The sequence below is a fragment of the Copidosoma floridanum genome, unplaced genomic scaffold (assembly GCF_036245765.1).
Source record: "Copidosoma floridanum isolate Cflo_tuat_1 unplaced genomic scaffold, Cflo_Japanese_pri ptg000019l, whole genome shotgun sequence".
Taxonomy (NCBI): Eukaryota; Metazoa; Arthropoda; class Insecta; order Hymenoptera; family Encyrtidae; genus Copidosoma; species Copidosoma floridanum.
In genome coordinates this window covers 20380611-20388037 of record NW_028321896.1, presented here as the reverse complement: position 1 = coordinate 20388037, position 7427 = coordinate 20380611, and positions in this window count along the sequence as shown.

Sequence of the window (7427 nt, the reverse complement as noted above, 5' to 3'; positions counted from 1 at the left end):
TATTAAATGGGGAACTCTTCGTTTCGGATGATCCACAAGTATATATTTGGCTCATGTCGGTCGGAGACTGCGTGTGTGTTTTCGGGCCCTTCGTTACAACGCCCCTGTATATATAGGAGCGGCGTAACCATCGCAACGCGCTCGTTAATCCGATGTACACGTAGCATCAGCTGGACATCAGGATATTACCTTCTCGACCCCCCCCCCTTCCCCCCTCTCGGGCTGTCAGTGCCTATATATACGTACGAAGGTGAAATTCAATGACGCCGGTGTGTTTATACTTGGAATGCCCGGGTTTTTGTACTAATTTTTTTTTTTCTCGATTCGAGAGATAAAGTATACGGGAAATCGGTCGCGTGGCAATTTTTGCACAATTTCCTCCGATGATGGTGCATATAATATGACGTTAATTAAATCTTGCCGAGGGTATTAATTTATAGGCGCTCGCTCCACTGAATGATATTTCGTGAATCATTTTGGTGTGACGAATGAAAATAAAAAAAGCGCCGACTAATAGTACTTCCATCGCCATTAACTTGCCCCGAGTCGAGCAGAAGAGTCCGAAGCGCCGCGCGCGGTGTCGTTTGACTGGCAGCAGTTCGTTTGCCCCCCCCCCCCCGATTAGGTAATCAAAACCGACGAAAATCGGCCGCGTAATCGGTTGGATGCGCGTGTTTGGTTGATAATGGATCACCATCTTGGTAACGCGTTTACGCGGATGGATCAATCAACCCTCGTCTCTGGCCTGGAAAAATACCCGCAAGCAAAAATCGTATAATGCCAGACACGTGCAGATAAGTATATTACACCCCACTTTGCCGGTGTGAAAGTTGGAAGCCTCTCTCTCGGCTTCTTTTATCTCTTTCGGCGCGTTCCTAACCTCAAAGTTGCAGGGATTTTGCGGCTTCATCCCGACAGTCGATTGCCGTGGAAAAAAACACACACACAACGTCTACTCTCCCGAAGGAGTTCTCCGTTCCTGCGTTACGCAAAAGCTGCTCAAAGTAACAACAAGTGAGCTAAAAAATAAATACCCTCGAGTTCGGACGCGGGGGAGAGGCGAAAAAACCGGCCGGTCGAGCGGTTACCTTTAAATATGAAAGCACAAGTGACGAGCACTTGCCCCTCAAAGTTTTCCGCTCAACCGAGGGGGGTAGGATGGGTTGGCTTTTTTTTTGTTCGGAGGATACAAGGTTTCGTGATGCGATAGTTAAAAATGATGTTTACGCAGAGTTTTCGGGCCGGAGAGTGAATATTTTCATGTGGAGAACTCTAGCTGCTCTCGAACTTTGTTTCTCGTAAAAGTTTTCATGATTTTTACCGGTACTCACGAAAATGGTATAGTTTTGAAAAAGTAACGCGTTGCGCATAATATAATGTAGTCTCGTGCAAGTAGTAAAAACTGTATTCGGTCAGACATCCTGCGAACGTGTACCTATTATGTGCGAGGAAAAATTTTAATTGCACGTTCGTATGCGTGTGTTTTCATTTTTTAAGATATTTTAATTAGAAATTTCATACGTGCGCGTATGAATTTTAACGAAAAGCCAAAACTTTTTTAATATTTATGGTTATGGAAGGGTGTATGTAATTAGATTTGTGTCAATGTATATTTTTCGTCCCAAAAATTTGCAACAAAGCTGAATGAAAAAAAAAAAAAAAAATGTTTGCATTGGAATTTTCAGCTGCTGTGTACACTATTCAATGAATGAATTACGCCTCGCGCGACAAATAATCAGGTCACAGTATGCAAAATCAAATTTAATTGCACTTTTAATTGGTAATGCTTTTAAATTTCTCAATTACACGAAAGTTAGACCTTAAAATTTAACTGCGTGTGAAAAAAGAAAAGATTCAGTATCGTGAAAATGAAAAATTTGGGGGTGTGCGTGAAACACCCACAATGTACACAATTACGCAAAATTGAAACGTACGTAAGACCCACCGCGACGCGAAAAGAAACGCTTTTCTGTAAAATGGAATCTTATTCCTTTGGTAAAGTTAACGAGTAACAACGACGCCATTCAACAGGTGCTTTTGAAAAAAAAAAAAAAAAAAAAAAAATGTATGCTCCGTACTCTCTGGATTCGCGCTAATTTACGCTTAACTGTAAACTACAGTTTCCCCTCCAAGGATATAATTAAAATTTTTAATTACTCCACTTTGAGTGATCTTTTTTTTTTTTTTTTTTTTTCTTATACATCCTAAGTAATAACGCACGAAGAGATGAGAGAAAAATTGTCAAACAAATGCTTAAACTTAATGGTGTACGCGATGCCATCCAAAACCAATCCAAACCCCCGCTTGTTTTTATAAAATAATAAAAGCTCCGACAGGACTAAAAGCCCAAGCCCGTGAAAGGAGCCCAAGGAGCGTATGGCTTTTTCTCCCCGTGCACACACGTGTCCGCGGTTATTTTCTCAGGCGTGGCCAAATGGCGGCTGATGCTAACGAGCGAGCCCTCACGGGCATGCAGCGCGGCCTCTGGACTATGGGAAACGCGCACCTCGGACGTGATAATGTTGAAGAATTTCGAGAGGACTTTTTTTTTATTTTTTTTTTTTAATTACTGCGACTACAGAGAGAGGAAATGGCTCTCTTTCACCGACGCACACCCGAAAATAAAGTAAGCGACTCGTGGTTTGAGGGAAAGAAAAAAAAAAAAAAAAAAAAAATTAGTTCTCCCCAAAAGACAAATGTACGTGTGCAATTGCATTCCCGAAGCGTCAAAGGGAGCGCGAGTCCGTTGAAAAGAATGCATAAGCAACTAGTCCGCTCCTGAAGAGGGAGAGAAAAATAAATTTTCAAAATCCCCGCGACCCAATTCCAAGCCCGAGAAAAGACAGTCGCGCAACAGAGAGAGAGAGAGAGTGAGTTGTATATCTATAGCCATTAAGCCGAGCACAATGAAAACTTGTTGCGCTTCATGGGTATGGCGACTCATTTTCCGCAGGAGAAACAGCCGGCAACGGGGAGTAGAGGCCCAATGGTAAGTATATAAGCGCAAATTCAATTGGGCGACCACCGCGCGACCCCTTGAAATCCTGCTAATGTATACGCAACTTCTCGTGCGTGAGTCCGATACAGTGTCGCTCTGTGTGCTCCGAGTGAGCGAGGCGATCCATTAGCTCTCGCACCCTGTGTTCTCGGTTATTTAGAGCCTCTCCCCCTCCCCCCATTGTCCATCCTCCTTTCGTCCACCTACACCTTACGTATACATGTATACACAGCCCAATAAGCGAGAGGATGCTCTGATGTAGGAGCTATTTGGATGCTGCTTGCATGTGTATATATATATATATATATATACACATACAGGGCGTGTGTTTGTTGCACGAGGAGGTATACCAAAATACGGTGGTTCTGTATTTAACCTATTATACGTATACCTGTATACACCAGTGCAGAGTACAAGAAATCTTTGTTATTGTTTTTTACATGGATCGGCGTACAGTAAAAATTTACGAGTCTGAACGACCACATATTTATATAATATCGATCACTTTGTACCAATTGCCGTTTGACGGTTTTTGAGCTTCGCGAGATGTTTGGCTATCCTACATATGTGACATCTTAATAGAGATCAAAGCTTTGATTGACGGCCAAGTGAAGCTTTGCGTAGTGTGACTACTGATTAATGCTATATAGATACAGCATCTGTACAATGTAGGGGCTCAATGTTGTGAAAGGGAAACAATAGGTGAATTGCGTATATGTACAGTGAAAAGTTTGCACAAGACATTTCGCGGTCTGTGTAAGGCGAAAAAAGGGGGTGGGGGGTGTGTCGAATTAACCGGTATACAAAGTGAGCGATGACCTAGATAAGGTATATTTGGGTCCCGAAGGGGGAGGACGCAACTTGTCCGTGTGAAAAAAAAAACAAAAAAAAAACCTTGAATTACTATTGCCTCGGATGAGCGTGTTTTCGAATTTTCAAATCCGTCGAGCTGGGACCCCTTGTTTGGAGTCGCAGGCGACAGATCGAGTGGCCGGACTCTCTATGAATCCCCGGCGAAACTCGTCATTTCGAATATTACGAGCGAGAGGAGGCAGAGGTGTACACGGCATTAAAATTGAATCGAGCCGGCGGCGCGCTTTTTCTCATCCAACGATCGTTAAACTCGGACCGGGAGAGTTTTCGTTACCGAGCCGAGCTTTTTACTACCTAAAGCCCATTACTGCTGCCTTTTTTTTAAATTTTGTTTACCCCGTACAATACCTGTGCACAGAAGTACTCGTACCCATATTTACGTAATGGCCGGACGGGAAATTTTTATTGCGCTCACGCGAGCTACTCCACTTTTTTTTTTCTCCTTTCTTTCTTTCTCCAAGGGTATTTCGCGGTGCTGATGCTTGTATATCACTGATGCCGTTGATGGACTGCTGGAGGGGGTGTTTGCGCCCTGATGTAATCCTGTGGGAATTCGCCGATCCGAGATTAGATATTTTCGTGATAAGTGGATAAAAAAAAAAAAAAAAAAAAAAAAAAAACCTTTTTTCAAGCAAACACCGAGAGGTTAATCCGTGAACGGGAGACGATGGAGTATTTGTAACTCGGCACGCAAACAACATTTATTCAATCAGAAGAAGAAGAAACTTTTCTTTGCATGTATATGCAAGTACACAGCAGTTAAATTTCGCGTCGGCTGGCGCACCCGCGTCCACCTTAGGAGGAGCCGATGGTAATCTCCGTCATTTTCCCTCCCCTCGAGAGACCACGTGAATTCGAGCGCTCTCGTATGTCCTATCGCTCGAGACATCTCTTTTCGTTTGTAATAAAAAAAGGAAACGGGAAAAAAAAAACTTCTCCCTTCCAAGCAATTTGCCTTTAGTACAGCCGTTGGAATTAATTAGCCCGGGAGCTCTACTTTTGAACTAGCTCGTGCGTGTACAATTTACCTACGACAAAACACTGAATTTCCCAGCTAATATGTTATCTTTGACGCTCGCAAAGAGGACACTTTTCAATGATCGCTTTGAAGTGGCGAACGACAACACGGCAGCCAATAGAGTCGAGTGGAGGTCCCGACGAGGGTTTTTCGGGTAGAAATAGCTCGAGAGACAACGCGAAATTATCCGGGGAACGCTCGGAAGCTGGGCTCCTGTGATCCGCGAGAGAGGAGCCAATCGATACAGCTCCAACAGGTTGCAGCCCCGTTGTACCCGTGTAACTCGGCGGAAGCGATAAAGTAACGAACTTTCGCTCGATATATAAATCAACTATTTATTTCCCTCCCAAAGCCACGCCGGAACAAACAACGCGGCGATGATGATTAAAAGTTTCCGCAGCTCCATTGTTCGTATGTGCGTGATTGCACTCTTTGCATTGACGAAAAGTTTTAATTGCTGCCCCCTACTTTTTTTTGTCTGTGGATACCCTAAAACGTGCGCGTCAAATCTATCGGAAATGCAATCGGGACAACGGAAAAAAAAAAAAAACTCCTCGATTGGTAGTTCCGGATTGGCGCACGAGTCTCGGGACGATCGGTACGAAGCACAAGCGAGAAAAAACAGTATACCTGAAAGGCCGAGGCTGCCGATCGCGTCCGCTCGTCCGTCAACTGAATAAGGCTCGCATGGCAGCAGCTCCTGGCCCCCCCCACTCGTTTTTGCCGATCACATGAGTATCAACAACAACAGCAACAACAACAACAACAAAAAGCACACTATAGACCGCACTGGCACTCACTACTCCTTTGGCTGCAGGTGTGAAAACTCTTTGGCGGCACACTGTACTATCGTAACAGGAGGGACACCGCGCGAACAGGCGAAAATCGGCACGGTGAAACCGAGACCCTGGCGATCACTGGATCGGTACCTACATCCGCGCATTTTCACCCCAAAGGGGTGTCACGAATCATCGGAAGTACAGCTATAGCTGGCGGCTGGGGGAGGAGGGCTCGCGGGCTCGCCGCCACGGTCTCGCTATACCGACTGCGCTCCGCAGGGCTCTCGGATCGCCAGCGGCAGCAGGAGGCTCGTGCTTACCCTCTCGCTCGCACCCCATCTCCTCTCCCCGGTGCTCGTGTTCTTATGGGTGTTGTACGCATGGGGTGGCGGTGGTCGTCCGTCTCGCTCGCTCGGCTGCGATTCAATTTGAACGCGCCGCCGGTGGAGGACCAATGGGGCGACACCTGAAGACTCCTCTCTCTCTTTCTCTGCTCCTGCGGGGCTGGCGGCTATGGTGCCACGACAAAGTCGCTCGGGGGGCTCTCTCGCGAAGGCTGCGCAAGCGCGTCCACCAGGACACGTACTCGCCTTATTTTTTTGTTCAAGCTCCACTGTGTCTCTCTTGGACAACTGTGTACTGTGTATTACCTGTGGGCCTGATATTCAAGAGGAACCGGCTGTGTCGGAGAGACAGATTTCATCAACTACATTTTTTTCAACACATCCGTCTGCATTTGATGATTTTTTATAATTCGCTTAATACCACCTACCATACAAACCTATATTCATATTCTTTTTTTTCTTCTCTTCGTCAGAGAGTATTTTTTTTTTTAAGGACATATCGGTATAGGATGCGAATAACTATAGAGATGACAATGCAATTGAAAGTTTCGTTAAATTTAGCTTTTTATTCAGGATTCATACATATATAATATTGATAATAATAAACAATAATAGTCGCAGCTCTCTCTCTCTCTCTCGGGTCTTGCTTATACCCGTACCGTCCCGCAAACGAGCGCGCATAAATATAATATATGTATATATATATATATATAATATATATGTATATATGTACAGACGTATATATGTCAGTTCATTCGTATAATAACATCCTGTACATTTTCAAGCCACAAGTTACATCGCTTGTATGAAAAAAAAAAAAAAAAACCATTCCTATACGTACATAAATATGATAATACTTCACAGTTTTTAACTTTAACGCCACGCAACACCAGAAACATTGATTTCTTTGCTGGAATATAATGTGATGGTAGGCGGTTTGCCCCAAACAGCCGCGAGCATCGCTCCCCGTGTTTTGGAGCCAGAAAAGCTTCGTATTTCATATTCGACGGCAATTGGAGTCTCGGTTGAAAAGAGTTACGTAAACCCAATTTGGGTGAGCAGTTACGCGAAAATGTTCGGAGCAAAGCTCGCGGCTGTTTGGGGTAAGATGTGCCTGTTGAATATACTTTTCCAGCGTTTCGCTCATCTTTTTGCACATTCGTTTATATTTTATCACGGGCCAAACTCCTCCGACGGAGCTCGCGCTGTACACCGATCTACTATCACTTGAACCCCTTTTATTTTTCGCTTTCGACGCCTATAGCTTTCTTTAACATTTGCACTTCGACCCTCGATCATGTCGGATATCATGTACTTGTACTCTTGGCTAACTTACACTCGGCTTTTCTGCATAACAGAGGATCTGTGGAAACCCTTTACTTACTGCACCAAAACGGCGCTGTGAACCCATTCTC